Source organism: Rhinolophus sinicus, chromosome 6, assembly GCF_057876585.1.
Source record: "Rhinolophus sinicus isolate RSI-liver-muscle chromosome 6, RSI-T2T, whole genome shotgun sequence".
In the NCBI taxonomy this organism is placed as follows: domain Eukaryota; kingdom Metazoa; phylum Chordata; class Mammalia; order Chiroptera; family Rhinolophidae; genus Rhinolophus; species Rhinolophus sinicus.
In genome coordinates this window covers 10,630,127-10,647,041 of record NC_142506.1, presented here as the reverse complement: position 1 = coordinate 10,647,041, position 16,915 = coordinate 10,630,127, and the positions used below count along the sequence as shown (strand labels likewise).

The 16,915-nt window shown below is 40.1% G+C and overlaps 1 long non-coding RNA gene across 1 annotated transcript; it reads left to right on the top strand.

The window, feature by feature from the left end:
* The first annotated feature begins 1,350 nt into the window (after nucleotides 1-1,350).
* Nucleotides 1,351-3,267, top strand: LOC148757831 (uncharacterized). Its single transcript, XR_016021631.1, has 3 exons — nucleotides 1,351-1,884; nucleotides 2,697-2,773; nucleotides 2,994-3,267. It is a non-coding gene; the product is annotated as an uncharacterized LOC148757831 (long non-coding RNA).
* The last annotated feature ends 13,648 nt before the right edge of the window (nucleotides 3,268-16,915 follow it).

Sequence of the window (16,915 nt, the reverse complement as noted above, 5' to 3'; positions counted from 1 at the left end):
AGATACGGGTGCCACTATTTCTACATTAAATCCTGTCACCATTGCTCAACCTCTTCCTCAGAGTAAACATACCACACAGGTTGTAGGTATTTTAAATAATCCATAGATTTTTTTGTTTTCCTATCTCCCGGCCCTTAACTGTCACCCTGATGTCCTTGACTGAAAACAACATTCCTCCCTGCTCTGTGATGGCATCTTGCAAATTTAATCAGGACATATTTACTTTGCAAGTGTGTTTGTAATGTTAAGTGTACATCAGAGGAACTAGTTCTTGAAATTCCAGAGGACTCCTGTTCACAGTCAAGTTATGTCAGCTCTGGCTGCACCTTGGCCTTCTCCATAATATTTAATACATACCCCCATAAAGATCTTGACACCACACTTGATACTTAGTGGACTAAACATTTCAACACTGGGATGGGAACAGAACAAAATTCTTTGCTTCTGTTTCTCCATAGTACCTAACTCAAACACTATCCTGTCATCTATTCTGCCTAAAGCCACTTCCCTTACTGTAGGGGGTCTTTGCTTGCTCTTTTCAGTGTGCCTCTACTTGACGTAAAATCATCTTACTGGAGCTTTTCAACTAGCTAAAGATCAGAGAGTAAACATGTATCCAGATAGCAGATATGCTTTTGGAGTGCTGCATGACTTTGGGATGCTTTCCTAACAAAGTGGGTTCTCGTTGCTGAGAGGATCCTCCTGAAAATGGACAAAAACTTAGGGGAAATTTTACATGTATTTCTACTTCCCAGAGAGAGGGCTATTACAAAGATTGAGGTCCATGTAAAGAGAGATAATAAAAAGCTAAAGGAAATGCTCTAGCAGATCATTATGCTAAATAAGCTGCTTTAGCCCAGCTTATGTTCCTATCTAAACCCTCAAAGGATAAATCTCGGGAGGGATTCAAAGAGGTTATTTAAAAATCAGCATTTAGCCTCTGAGTTTGAAAGGGAAGAATGGAAAGAATCTGGTTGTATCCTTCCCTCCGATAATATCTGACTGCTTGGTGATACCACATCATTTCAAATGAATCTTAACTAAATTTCTCAATGAAAACTGCTCCTCAGGGGATACATTGATTGTTATTTTAAATCAACATTGGTGAGAAAAGTTTTAAAAAGACAGTTGAGACTATTTTCAGGTCATGTATCACCTGTCAACACATTAGTCCTGGAAAAACTGTAAAGGTGGGGCATGGCCAAGACTCAAAGCATCAATTACACGTTGAACAGGTTCAGAAGGATTTTATCCAGCTTCCAACCTCTGTGGGATTTGCATATAGTTGAATTATTGTGTATCTATTTTCAGGGTGGGGTGAAGCATTTCCGCGCTGAAAAGCTGCTTGATTTTGTGTTTTCAACTATTACATCAAGTGATTGATGTACACACCTAACTGAAACCATTATAACAGAATCCTGTAAGACATTAGTTCTTACTCAAAAACTGTACTGTCCTTATTACTTATAATCTTTTGAAAAGGTTGAAAAGACTAATGGTAATCCTTAAATTAAAATTGGCAAAACTTTCTGAAACCCTTGAGTCCAATTGGCCAAAGTTACACTCACTAGTTCTTCAGGCGTCTTGTGGCCATTCCCTCAGGGACGCATTGGTTATCCCTTTCTGAATTGGGACCAGAAGGTCCATGCATTCGGGAATTTTACTCCAATATTAGAGTCTGTCCTGGTTCATGGTGACATGGCAAAATATTGCAAGAGACTCTAATACTATACCCAGTTCTTTCACCAATGGGCATAGGATATCCTTTTCAAGACATTTTGCTAAACCATCTCTTCATGATCTTCAACCAGATTATTTCATCTATTGGAAGAGACATCAAAGGAAAACTGCTGCTCTTGATTTCATCAGCAGGGACCTTATCAGGTACTGTTAACAACAAATACAGTAGTGAGAAGCCAGAGTCAACGCTTGGGTTCATGTTCAACAACTAAAGAAGTAATTCAGAATTCCATTCAATTGGAAGGCTACTCAAATAGGGGATTTCAAATCGAGGTTATTCAGAGACATTGTAGACACAGCTGATTCCTGGAAAGAGACAGTTGACCAAAAATCCTTGGAACAAGCAGATGGTTTTAGACAATGGACAGCTTCTGCCCAAGATGATGGAGCAGGATCTCTGTCTGATTCTTTTTTTAAAAAAAATCTATCTGCTAATAACCATTCTTCTCATTTTCTATAGCCCCTTGGTTGTCGTCCACACATAATAGCCCTTTTTCCCGTCCTTATATTGTTAGGTCAGAGCATACTTATTTTAATGATATTCTAAGATTATCTCAAATAGCCACTCAAATAGCACTCAGTCTTACTGACCGCTGGATATGCCATCCATCATTGGATCTTATTATAAAACCTCTGGGCAATTCCATTCTCATCAAATAAATCCATAAGGAAATACAGCTGATGGCATTTTTACTTGCACCTACATGGATACATGATATTAAACAAATCAACTGGTAAATTACTTTACTAGTGTCCATCTCTCCAGGGGAAAGAAAAATATTACAATCTATTGATCAAACCCTGTGCAATTCTAAATTTTATTTCCATGACCTTCTTAGGGCAATGGGCCAAATATTTGCCGTCAGGAAGAGACTAATCAAGGTCCAAATATGTAATACAACTGATGTAAGGCCTGGGTTCTGACCTCATGTCACAATTAACTCCTTTTTTCCTAGATCTCCATGTATCCCTACTGAGTACTACTTCGTTTGTGACCAAAATGCCTGGTTCTGTTTGTTTCAAACTGCCAAATGTAAGTGACTGAGACTGATTCCCTTGCTATAGCAAGCTAATAGTCTTTGCTCATTCTTATTTGGGTGTCTTCATTTCCTTTGATAGCAGTGCTGCTTAATCTAAAAATTTTCTTCTACTAACCACTTGATACCCAATAGATTTGTGACCTACAGTGTGTGACTCTGGATTATTTGTTTTAATCCAAACTTTTATATTAATATTTCTCTTTTTCATTTCAGGCATCCCTGTTTAAGATGTCTCGACTTCAAGATTCTAAAACAACTTACCTGTGCTATAACCTTCCAACAGATGGCTCAACTAATTTTACAGAAGCAAGACCAATAAGAGTCCTAGAAAGACTATTAGATCCTATTTCATTTTACTCAGGAGTTTTATGCTTGTTGCTTAGTTGTTTAGCAATCTGTTATATCATTTATATTGAGAAAAAAAGGAGGGGCTGAGAATGTTGAATGTCACCTAAGCTCTGTGTTCCTGGAAAACAGCTTAAGAAATCCTCCATGCTTACAGCTGGGAAGGATAGTGGGTGGGCAAGGGATGGGAGGTAACAGCAATCATATATTTTTTTTCTTGAGGTGACAAAAATGTTCTAATTTTCTAAAATTGACTGTGGTGATGATTTCAAATTTGTGGATATACTAAAAATCACTGCATTATACATTTGAATGAGTGAATTGTATGGTATGTGAATTAGATGTCAATAAAGCTGTTAAAAACAAAAGAAAGCAAATGACCCATGTTTGCAGATGTTTAGCTCTTTGGAATCCTGTCTTCTGACCATAAGAAGTTGAGGAGCCCATTTTGAATTACCTTTATCCCTTTTAATTCAAGTTGCCAGCATTTTCATCAACACGATTCTCTTAAAAATTTTATGGGTTTTCTATGAATCTGATGAGACACACTCCATGTCCCAAAGCTACATCCATGATTATTTTTGAGTCAGATCTCCATCTAATTCTGGCTACCTGTGAGAATACAGAGGACCATTAGAAGGCTTTCTGTCTGCCTGAGGGGGTCTACTATGCACCACCTTCAATATTTCAGAAGTCTTAACAAAGATCTTACAGTTATCTATTACTATCGTATAACAGTTCATCCCCAAAGTTAGTGAATTAAAAAAATATGATTTAAAAAATTTCTGATCATTTTGTGGGCAGTTGGGAGATTCCCATGCTGATTTCACCTGAATTCACTCATGTATTTTTTTCAACTAGAGATATAGCTGAACTAGAAGGTGCAAAATGACCTCACTCACATATTTGGCTAGTGGCTGATATTCCTGTTTTTTGCTACATGGTCTCTCATCTTCCAGTAGGCTAATTCAGTTTCCTTTCATGGCTGTCTCAGGAAAGTTTTCCAGGAGAACAAAAGCAGAAGATGCAAGGCCTCTTAAAGCCAGACCCCAAAAGTTGTGTTATGTCATTTCTGCTATATTCCATTGGCCAAAGCAAGTTACAGGCTAGCCTAGGTTAAGAGGATGGAGAATCATACTCCACAGCTGGATGGAGGGAATGTCAAAGTGACATTGAAATACAGCCATGTCTTAGTGAAATAGGAGAAGTTCTGGACATTAAACAATCTACCACAATATTTATATGTAAGGATTCTGGATTTTATTTTTTAGCGCTTGGGGCATCTCTGAAAGGTGTTAATAACAGGAGATTATATGGTCAGTTAGCATTTTAGAAAGATGACTCTGACGGCGTGTGAAAGATGAACTAAAGAGAGAAAAGATTAAAGGCAAAATGTATTAGGAAGAATAATAAAATAGTCTATTTGGAGATGATAAAGGCTTGAACAGGAATTAAGTAAGGGGATATCTGGCAGATTTTTGAATGACTCAATGCTTAGCACGTTTCAAGATTTTATATATTAGATCAGTGCAAAAGTAATTTTGGTTTAAAAGGTTAAAAATAATTGCAAAAACCTCAATTGCTTTTGCACCAACCTAATACCATGATAACTCACTCTACCATGACTATACGTGTATATAATAAATTATATATCACATTTTATTAATACATGTATGTGATATAAAACTATATCAAGTGAAAGCAAGGAAATAATGAGCACAAATTTGGGATGATGACTGTTTTAGCGGAGGGATGCAAGCTACCATAAAAGTTCTGGATATTGGATTGGGTGGTAGGCTTATACTTTCTTATTGTTTAAAAAGGAGAAAGAGAAAGGAAGATAGATAGTTATAGGCCCAAGATGAGAGCAGCGTATGAAACAAGGATTGTTTGTGTATCTGACTCATGAATGAAAAAGATGATGCTAATCTGCTTTGCGCATCTCCAGAGAGATGAATTAGCAGGCGGCAGTTCTGAAACTTTCTTGATGGGAATCATTTATCCACAGATACGCTGTGGGAGGTGCCAAGGCACTGATCATTTCCGTTCACAGATAAGAAAATTGAGTTTATGAGATGTAAAACAAATTTGCCCTTCTTTCTTATTACGAATTTTATATCTTTCGTTTCTTAGTGATTTGCTCTAATTTTATTAGCTCATAACCAGTCAACAACATTTGATGAGAACTGGATACTTTACAAGGTCTTGTGACTACTTTAAAAAGAGCAAAAATCCACATTCTAGTCTCCAGAAACATGGTGTCTAATACGATGGCTACAAGCCACCTGTGGCTTTAAGCTCTTGAAATGTGGACAGTGTAGCCAAGGTACTACATTTCTAATTTTATTTAATTTTAGTTAAAATTTACAATAGTTTCCATTAAGTAGAACTATTGTTTTGGTTGGACTACATTTCATTTACACTGCTGAACGTTTAACATCCAAACAGATGTGCTGTAAGCGTAAGGTACACACTGGACTTTGAAGGCTTAGTGTGAAGAAAGAATGTCAAATACTATTTCATTAATAACCTTTTATGTTGATTACATGTGGAAATGATAATTTTTGATATGTTAGGACACATAAAATATACTATCAAAACTAAGCTCATGTGTTCTATTTCTAACGTGGCTGCTAGAAAACTCAAAATTCCCTGTTGCTCATATTGACTTCTATTTGACAGCACTGTTTTAGAATTTTTTTGTCAGACAAAAATACAAAATCCAAACTTTAAAACACTGTACCTGTGACCTTATGATCATCAGAAAGAAAAAAATCTCCTATTTTGGACTTCTGACTTTTTTTTTTTTAATTGGGAAGGGGAACAGGACTTTATTGGGGAACAGTGTGTACTTCCAGGACTTTTTTCCAAGTCAAGTTGTTGTCCTTTCAATCTTAGTTGTGGAGGGCGCAGCTCAGCTCCAGGTCCAGTTGCTGTTGCTAGTTGCAGGGGGCATAGTCCACCATCCCTTGTGGGAGTCGAACTGGCAACCTTGTGGTTGAGAGCCCACTGGCCCATGCGGGAATCGAACCAGCAGCCTTCGGAGTTAGGAACATGGCTCTCTAACTGCCTGAGCCACCAGGCCGGTCCCATGGATTTCTGACTTTTAAAGCTGCCAATGACGCTTTCCTAATGTGGGTGGTCACTGCCTAAGATTTGGGGGTCTAGTCACCCCACTGTGAGTGAGCAGAGAGGGGCTGTCCTTTTGTGGCCGTGTCAACCAGATAGATAGCACTCATGACTAATTAGAGGCCTCTGCTTGACTTGTCTGTTTAATCAGTCTTGGCAGCCATTTATGGCTTGCTTGACTGAAAAAGTGCTGGAGAGCATTGTTTTCAAGAACATTTCTCCGTTGGCTCCTCCCGGAGCAGAGAATTCTCCTCTGGGCCGCACAGATTACCTGTGCATATGTCAGTGATGAAAAAGGCAGGAGGTGGGTGGGAAGAATAAAGCTGACAAACGTGAGCACTCAAAAGCAGCCCGTGCCTTTTCACATTGGCGTCTCTCAGAGCATTGGGGTTCTCTTTGCAGAGCCTGGAGTTCAACCCACTGGGAGGGAGCTGAGTGCCTCCCAGACATGTGGGAATGACAGACGAAGCAGTCCTGAAGGGACAGGGACACACACACACACACACACACACACACACACACACACACACACGCAGTATATAATTTAAACATTTTCACCCTTCCAAATGAAGACCTACAATGAATGTCTGCATTTCTTCATGCATCTAACATTTACCCAGTACCTGACACAGCTGATGGATTGGCAGTAGATGGAAGAGAAAGAGAGGAATGAAGGATGAAGGCCAGGTTTCTGGCCTGAGCAACTTGCTGTTGCCATTTATGAGACGCAGAAGATTCAGACTGAAGGTCGAGGTGATAGAGATGACAAAAGCTGTTGTGTACCTGGACATTTTGAGAACCTTATAGTACATTCAAATGGAGGTGGTGTGGAGGCCTGGTCCCTTTCCAGGACGAAATATATAAAAATCTCTTGAGTGATACTCTAGTGTTGGCTTTTTTTTTTTTTTTTTAATCTTTCCCAGGTGATTCTACAGTGTAGCCAGCATGAGACGCCTGGCACAGATTGTGGCACTGCTCACGTGATCTAGAATACGGTTGGGGAAACAGGTTTTAGAGGCAAAGAAGAGCCATTCCATTTTGGACATGTGAAAAGGGGGACACGGCACCGTTCTGAACTTGTGGCCTTACAGCTGCCGAACCATCTGTTCCCCGCGCCTTCCCCGTGATATCACAAGGAAGTGTCTGGAAAGCTGGGAACCGATGGAATGAATGATATCGGTCAGGCTCTCTAATCTGATGGTTTCAGTACAGTGACTCCATCCCCTGGGGTTGTGCGTGCGTGTGAAGGCACAGTACGTGTTGGAGCACAATGGGGGCTTTCGGAAGAACAGCCAGTCAGGCACGTGATTCGTGGACCATGGAGAAAACAAGCTTTACTTCCTTGCATGATTATTAATAAAAGCCATGCGTTGGCCCGATTCCGCGCTCAGTCCTTGAGGCTTCAGTCCCTTGGCCCCACTGGCACTCTACTCTTGTCTACTGCCTTTCACCGCCCTTCTCGCTTCCCACTGCTCTTGTCATGCAGGACGTGACATGAACTGAGATTCAGGGATCCTGAATTCTAGCCTCTGCAACCTTGTGGAGCCTCAGTTTCCTCACCTGTAAAAGGAAGAGACTGCACTAGGTGAGCCATCTGTCAGTCAACTACTCCTTAGATGGCTGGGGATCCCCAGTCTTTGACAATATACTCTGAGTGGTACAAGGCATAGCACAGAGCTTAAGAACATGCATGTGAACCCCAGTACTGCCCTTGTCCAACTCTATGACCCTGGATAAGTTACTCAACCTCTCTTATGATTGATTTCCTTAGCTGGAAAGAGTGGATGACAATACCTGCCGCCCGAGTCATCATAAAGATTAAAAAAATTAATACTTGTACTTCACTTGATGACTCTTACCTGAAAGCTGGTCAATAATAGTAGTAACTATGATTATTATGTTCTTTTATGTCCTTTTTATTTAACTTGTTAACCCTGAGTTGCAGGGAAATCAAGAGACGAGCACACAGAAAGTAGACTTAGTTGATTTTACACGGTTGGCTACTTCCTCTACAGGTTCTCATGGATGTATTTTCCAACCATGCTTGAACGAAAAGAGATTACAAAAGCTTCACAATCAGTAGAGTTAATTATCATTCATTCTCCACCCTCAGAATCTCTCTAGTACAGTACTTGGATAGTGGAATTATCCCGGGGAGATTTCCAAAGCATTTTCAGGACAAAATCTTAACTTATAAAAGGGGAAAATAAGTCTCCCATAAGAATACACGACTTCTGGAAAGTACAACAGCAATAATTGTTTAATTAACTTGTAATAATTTCACCATTCCCTTAACCTACGCACAAATACATCTTTCTGTCTGGAAATTCCACTGCCAGAGAGCTTGTGTACACATTTTGCGAGAAATGGAACAGAAGAGTGGATATTTATTGTGGTAAGCCCTGTGCTTTCTTTATTAAAAATTTAACAGCCAGACAGCATTTTAAACGCATGGATTTTTTTGAACCCTTTAAAAATCGATTTTAGGTATATGTAATTATTTACTTCTTAAGCTGGGTGTTGGGTGCACAGATACTTATTTTGTTATTCTCTACCTTTTCACATGTCTAAAATACTTCATAATGCTTTCCGTTTTGACAATTGGTTTCTGCTGTATGACCTCAATCTTACAAAGAACTCTGACACTTTCTGTGCTACATTCAGACCGCCTTGTGTCTTATTTTAGTTTTCCAAACATATTTATATTGGGAGATAAACGTTAAATTGGGTTGTATTTTTCAGTACATTTTCCCACTATTCTTTCCCATCAAACACAATTCCCTCATTGCTAAAAGAGAAGGAAAAAGGGTTTTGTTAAAATTTTTTTGATAATTTAAAATTTCTTATATGTAGAAATATACAGTATGTGGAATATAGAAATAGAATGCGGAAATATTTCTTTAAAAAAAGTCATGAATGAATCTTTAGAACAATAACCCATGTGAAGCTTCCTGGTTCTATGAGAGAAGGCAGAACTAGAAGGAAACATTTTGGCTTTTTTTTTTTTGTAACATTTTTCCCTCTTGCATCTTTTGCTACCTCCTGCAAATTGATCCTTTGCATCTCTTTTCACTTCCAGCTTCCTGAACTAATTCCTTACTGTCATCTCCAGCCTTTTAGAATTGTTCTCAGTGAGATATTCTATTCTTCATTGGCTGTGAACAGAATCGTCATCAATCCATAGGCGGTGAGAACTGAAAGTCCTCTTACAGGTAGAGTGATTCTCAAACTTGATCAGGCGTCAGCATTGACCAGAGAGTTGGTTAAAACATACAATGTTGGGTCCAGGCTCAGAATTTCTGATTCAGTTGGTCGGTGGTGAGAGCTGATCATTTTCATTTCTAACAAGTTCCCAGGAGAGGCTGATGCCGCTGGCCAATCTTTGTGAAACACTAATCAGTGTTGAGAGATTAACGCTCTTCCATGTCTCACCTGCTATTTATTTTGTAATTGAAGGAATGCTTACAGAACACTCTCCTGTGATAATGAAGTCATTTAATGTATCACAGTGATGCTACCATGCAATACTGTTCTGATTCCCATTTTACAGATGACAAAACTGAGAAAGAGAGATACAGTAACTTGCTAGAGGGCACAAGGCCAGTAAGTGGCAGAGCGTGGGTTCAAACCCAGTATGTCGTAGCCTTCAGATTGGGCTTTTCACCCGTACGCTCTGCTGCCTTTCTCTCAAGCTTCAATAGAATAAACAGGGCGGAAAATGGGAACACAAGAAAGGAGCAATTATTTTAAACAGGAAAGGTGCAGAAAAGAATTTGGGAATGTTGGAAGCATTTTCATTGGGCCATAAAGGAAGAGTAGATTTTCGACAAGTCGAGCTAACGGGAAGAATATTCCAGGCTCAGGAAAAAAATAAATCCTGCACTAAGACACGATGAAGGAAAATGCATGAAGTATTCTGGGAACAAAGAGTCTGGTTTGGCTGAACCATAGTTTGAAGAAACTATAGTAAGAAACGAGACTAGAAAATATTGAGGGACCAGATTACCAAGAGCTTTGAGGGCTTGCTGAGGAGCTTCGATTTATTGTTTCCTACGGCAAGAGATGAGCAAAAGGGAGTCACGGAAGTGTTGTAAGCACGAAGGTAGCCAAGTTCACTTCCATTTGGGCGTCCACGTGGAGAATAAATGGAGGAGGAAGACATTCCTTAGAAAGCTGCCCAAGAATTCAGCTGAGGGATTTCCGCTGAGGGGTGGCCTGGATGCAGATCATAGCGTCACAGAGAGACGGAATGGAGCTGCGAGGGGCTGAATTTGAGGACCATTAAGGTGGCTAAATCTAAAATGTTCCAACATCAATTAGACAGAAACAGATGATACAGAATGAAGGAAAGAAAGGTGAGGTCAAAGCAGACGAAACTTTTTGGCACAGCTACCTGTGTGCCAGCCTCTGGAACAAGCACCAGAAATGCAAGGATAAATAAGACATGGGGTAGGTGCCTGCCCAGGTGGAGCTTCTGGTCTGTGGGGAAGTCTCTGTGGCAACCTCAGTCATTACTCCTTCCGTGAAAAACACACTGGGAAGTTGCATGACCCAGAGTGCAATTCTCCATGCTGAAGCTTGGTTGGACTAAGTACTTTTGGATTCAGGAGGGTTCCTTCCCATTAGGAAGAATAAAATTAACTAGCTACAGTCAGCATGTCCCACAGAAGACAAATGCCTCTCCAGCAACAATCCTTTCCGCCCGTACACAGACCTGACATTTAGGCATCTATTGCTCCTTGTGCAGTAATAAGTCTAACTTGAGCCTCTTGAAGTCATTAGGGGAATGAGAGCTTTTAATGAGCTCTAGGAAAAGAATATGGTTTACAAACCATGTTACCTGCAGTGAAGCAGCGCCAAGGACGTTAGTGTTAAAATGTCTGAGAAAAGTGCTCGAGGAAGGCCAGAGCCATTATAAAAGCGAGACATCACCGCTGTTTTAGAAAAACAAATTAGATCATTCTTTTAAAAAGGGTCCACCCTAGAGTTTATTTACTAAGATCTCATAATAGGTTTTATCCTACCGCTACTTTTTTTTTTACCCCCTTCCTCCCCGTGGTGATTAAAGATTAGGCTGAAGAACAGGCAGCAGGTCCATGCTGTGAGCTGATAAATGCATACACTGGCTTATTTTTCTGCAAAAGGATGCTACTGGGAAAGTGGATGGCGGTCTCCCCTACTGTCCTTTTTTTTTTTCTTCTTTTTAAAAAGATTTTATTGGGGAAAGGGAACAGGACTTTATTGGACAACTAAGATTGAAAGAATAACAAATGGACTTGGAAAAAGTCCCCTATTGTCTTATTAAAGCAGGTCCTGGTTGGGACGTCCCTAAGAGGGGCCATGCAAGGTCCCAGCCTCACCTTTTCTTGACCTACAGCTTAAGGATAGATAACCCCCCTATGGCATGAGCTTGGAATGTCCCTTGTTCCACCCAGTTCTCTGTTTTAGAAAATTACCCTGAACTTTACAATTAATACCCTTAGGCTTATTGATCACAATCTCTATGGTCCAGCATTCTTTCCAGGATACTCCCATCATTGTTCCTGGGTGGCTGACTCCACCAGAGAATCACATTGCCAGAGGGAAGGCTCCATGCAGACCCCTGGAAACTTCAAGTAGCCTCTGGAGGAACGCCCTGAGTTTTCCCTTAAATAACCCAAGCTGGTCTGAGAAGGTTAAGGCAGATTTTGGAGGTGTTAACCCGCTGCTTTCTCAGACCACCTGTGCTCTGATAATAAAGGCTTATTCTATAGCCCAAGTCCTATGTCGGTCGATGCAGCATGAGCCCCAGACTCAGTTACCCTCTGGTTTCATTACCAACAGAATGTTCCAGGTAGCCACTATCGAAGAACAGGAGTTGACAAACAAAATGGAAAGTCTTTTCTCCATCTGACTTAGAGGATTACCAGTTTTTGTCCAGGTAGGTGTGTTATTTACTAAACACTGTAACCTTAATTTGTAAGAGTGAAATTCTAACAGAATTTTACACATTTAATAGTGTAGTGGGGTGGGGCAACCAACTAGAAACGTTGCAAAACGTATTTTAAAAATACACAATAAAGAATAATTTGTTCTACGCATATTAACACTGATCCTCATAATTGCTTTATTTCTGTGTTTTTTTACTTGGTTTTTTCAATTCAGTTCTCAGAGAATTGGAGGAAAGAATGAAAAACAACAAGTACTGTTTCTTATTATAGTTTACCGAATTCAAATTGAATGCAATAGTGGCCCTTAAAAGATAAAATTGATTTTATGTTGATTGTTTGCTGGGAAGGAAAGAGTTAAACAGCAAGTCTCCATTCCATTTACTCCTTCTTTTCTGAGGGTGGTGGTGGAGGCTAGGTGAGGGGGAGAGACTCCCCAGAAAGAGGGATGCCTTGTGACTCAGTCTAATCTCCTTTCAACATACTAATGCTAGACCTCCTGCCAATCAAACTCAATGGTTTTTGCTAACAGGAGAATTCTTATCTAAAGAATGCTTTTAGCAGATTGTGCCTGGTTGTCTAGTATTGTTTATAGCAAACAAATCTGGAATGTATGGATTTATGAGCCGTGCTTCCCTGTTGGATAAGCTAGGTAACTCTCGGAGTAGAAAATGGAGAAGTTTCAGGAGTTAGTGAGGTGCTCACACCTCTTACTTACACACCCATCTCTTCATCTGGACCAGAGCTCATCTGATGTGGGAAGAAAGGGCCTGGGCCTCTCCCTGCTTTGCCTGTGTTTTGTGATTACTTGTATCCTTGAAAACATTAGCAAATCCGGTATTGGATGAAATCTTGGGTTCCCATGAGTCTCTCCCAGTAAACAGTCTGATCAGCTCCTCACTGTGGAGAGTACAGCTGCTCCTTTAACTTTTGACTTAGTGTTTCCACTAGGAATGAGAGACTACAGCTTTATTTTTGTTTCTCTTCACATGGTTGCAGATCAGGAATCACCACGGAGTAGCTGTAAAGACAGCCATGGTTTAAACTGCCCAATTTGTTGAGGGCAAAAGCAAATAGTGGGGTAACTATCAAGGCCTGTTGGTGATGCTTGTGGATTCTTGAGCCTTTGGAGAGCATATATTCAATTTATAGTTTAGGATGGCAGTTTGAAATATGCCACAGCTTCCCACTCCTGCTCCAAATGCAAAATGACAAAAACGAGATATAAATACATATGTACGTACATACATACATACGTACATACATAAATACATAGTACTAAATCCATAAACGTGGTGCACATAAAAGAGTCATTGCATGGACCAGGAGCTGTGAGAAATCCCTGAAAGACATAGAGAACATAGAATTGAAGACAGAAATCACTTCTAAAGCCACTACAGGAGGTCTGATAACAAAATTGAGGTTGGCAGCAAAACAACTGCAAACCTGGGAGTGACCTATACCCGGAATAGGAATCAACCCAATGACAACAAAGTCACTCATTGGTTTTGCCCACAGAACAGGTTGGCGGTTGACCATATATCCCCATCTAGATGGCTACTTCCAGGTGGAAGCAGAGAGTGTGGAGCTTGGGTTACAAATAAAAGAGAAAAAAGAGGCTGCACCCTGGATGGCTGGTCAATCTAGAGCAGTTGCTCTGAGAATCATTCTCAGGGAAGACAGCCTTGTTAGGCATGGCTGGAGGAATGTGTCACGGGAGACCAAGATTGGCCTATTAGAATTTATTTGGCGTATTTGTGCTGTGGGAGGTCAGGCTAGAAAAGACCATAACCTCCCCGAGCAAAGAGCGGTATAGGGTTTTATAGTAGGGGGTAATCGAGGTTGTTTCCCCTTCAATGCTTCAAGGGGTTTTCCTTGCATTGTCTCTAGCAGCAAAGGGTTTCGGGGCATGACCAAGCCCTCTGGCTCCACATCCTGGGCCCCAGGCCTCCCAATGGATTGCCCAGGCCCGCTGATCACAAGCCCCTAGGCGACAAACAAGTACAAAGCAAGACAGGATAAGATGGTTTCTACATTCCAGGCAGCTTTTCCAGGACTAAGGCAAACACAAGCCCGTAGGTACAAGGTACAAAGCAAGACAAGATGGCTTTGAAGATGAGGAGGTTCCTGTTCCTGGCCTCTATATGGCCTAACAAGTCTTAGCAGCCATTCTGTAGTTATCTCCATGCGGACACTGCAGAGAGAGGCATCAGACAGTCTGACAGGGAACGTCCCATGGAAAAATGAACACATGGCCCATCACTAAACATCTGAGGAAAGACAAGATTAGAGGAAGAGAGCAGAGGAACCTGACTCAGGAGATCCAGCAGCTCTGGGTATTAGTCAGCTGTGGTTCCTAAGACTAGAATTCTGAGAAAAGACCCCGAATTGAGAAAGACTCCAGAAGAGAAAGGAACAGTCCCCTTAATATAACTTAATATAACTTAGCACACATTCCGTCCTTTAATTTATCATTCAAGTCCTCGGTTGGCAGTAGCGTGCCATTGTCACTCTACACTAGAACCCCAGGAGACAAAGAACACAACACAACATAAGCACCTTAACAATTAGTCCACTGCTCAGCCTGACCAGCATAAGTGAAAACATTTTGACAAGAGTTCTAAGTCATTAAGAACTTCTTTGGTTCTGGTGGGAAAATTGGGACAATGGTTACCAAAGTCACAGAGACCATATTTTCTAAATATATGTAGTGGTCCCCACATGGGTCAAAATCGATTACATGTCTGAGAGTTCTTAAAATTAAAAAAGAGAAAAGTATGCAATGAGATTTTCTTTTTTATGACATTGGAAGGAAAGAAAATTTCTGAAGAGGGCTACCAACCTCAAAATGTCATGTATAAATAATGCTCTGAACCTCCCAAGGAGAAAAACTCTAGGCTAGACCATAATTATAAAAATTCAGGAACAGCATTGCTCAACTCCGTCATTCAGTGTTTTCCAACTAAGGAAGGAAATTCATTTATTGGGGTATAGAGGGTAGGAAAAAAGAGACTTTTAATGTTCACTTAAATGTCACTTAAAATAGTTCTGAAAACATAAAAATCTTTATCAAGACTTCTTAGGGAGGATACAGACAAAAAAATTCTTTAACCTAAAGGCCAAAGAAGAGCAAAGAAAAAATTTGCAATTTTTAAACTTTATAGTTCAAATTCTGCTTGCCTTCTTGTTTTATTTTGAGAAATTTACTTCCTCCTTCTTAGCTTTTATGGCTTCATTAATAAAATAGGGATAACATGGACCTGACATGTTTCTAAAAAATAATTATATAACACTTATTTATTTTAGTAAATAAGCCAGGCATACGGAAAATGTAAATCTATATAATTGCATCTATAGTATCTTGTCCTCACAAAATTTTTTAAGTTTAGTCCCCTAACACTTAATGCACTTTCTTGCTCATACTAGGCATCCGGTAAATATTTGTTGACTGAGTGAGTGAATGAATGAATGGTCTTATATCTCTAGGTTGGAGAGGTAGTCAGGGACCAGGATGTGCATGGATTTGAATTCCGTGCTGAAGAGCTTTCATTTTGAGCAAAGAAACGTTTTTTATCAAATTTGATATGGTGATATGGAGTATGGCGCTGAGTGTTGGAAATAGGGGTTGGGATATCTTGATGGAAAACTTAGTGAACAGAGGTGGTGAAGCAAGTTTGGTGGGTTTCGTAATAGACCAAAGGACGTTACCTTCTTAACTACATTTCTGTTTATTATCTTTTATGATGTCCCATTATGAAGGAAAAATGGAAGAAGCAAGGGAGGCCAAAAAAGAGCAAGAAACGGAATCACTGTTAGTTTTTGGGTTACTATGAATTGCATGATTTCCCGGAAAGCTATTCCAAGTGTCTATGCAATTTCTCATCTTATAGACAAAACAAGCCTATAAGCTGGACACCCCTTGTCTGCTACCCTCTCTAATGAGGGAATAGAGACTAAGGATCGTTAAATACCTTTTGAAACCTTCCCCAGCTAGGGACTATTAGAGTGATTTTTCAAACCAAGGTTGATATAACTACAAAGTATTCTTCTCCTTATTTTAAACCACACTTCTCCAGATTGGGGGGAGGGGGGAATCAAGCTTCTAAGTATTACACTGAAGGCTCCGCACACACTGAGATGCTGAAATTACAATGAAGACCCAGTCACCAACCTCTAAGAAGTTGTTTGTTTTTTAATTTTTATTAAATTTACTGAGGTGACATTGGTTAGCTAAATAATATAGGTTTCGAGTGAGTAATTCTATGCTCTTTAGCTGCACTCATTTCTTAGGGGCAGATGGAAGGAATTGCAATCAAATTTCCAAATGTATTGTGGACTGTTCCACAAATCCAGCTTCCAGGGAAGGCACAGTCATCTGTCCTCAGTATTTGTGAGCTACCAAAGCTGCACTGCAGGCTGGAATTGGACTAGGTGCTATTCATGTCAAAAGAAAACCATGTTAAAGTTCTCTCTGGCTAGTTGACAATGTTCATGGTTTTCCTTTCGTAAAAAGATAGTGCAAATCTCTACCTTCATTTAATGCCATCCCAAAAGACCAGTGAGTCATTGCTCTCACATTTTTCTGTAGTAGCACCAACATCATTCATTTTCTGTGTTGTATTCAGAGAACCCTGCCTTTCATGAACAGGGTGACAGTCATTCACACACTGACCTTGACATCTGGCCTGATCCCTTTTAGGAGTCACTGTGCCTTAGTGGCTATTACTGCCTCTC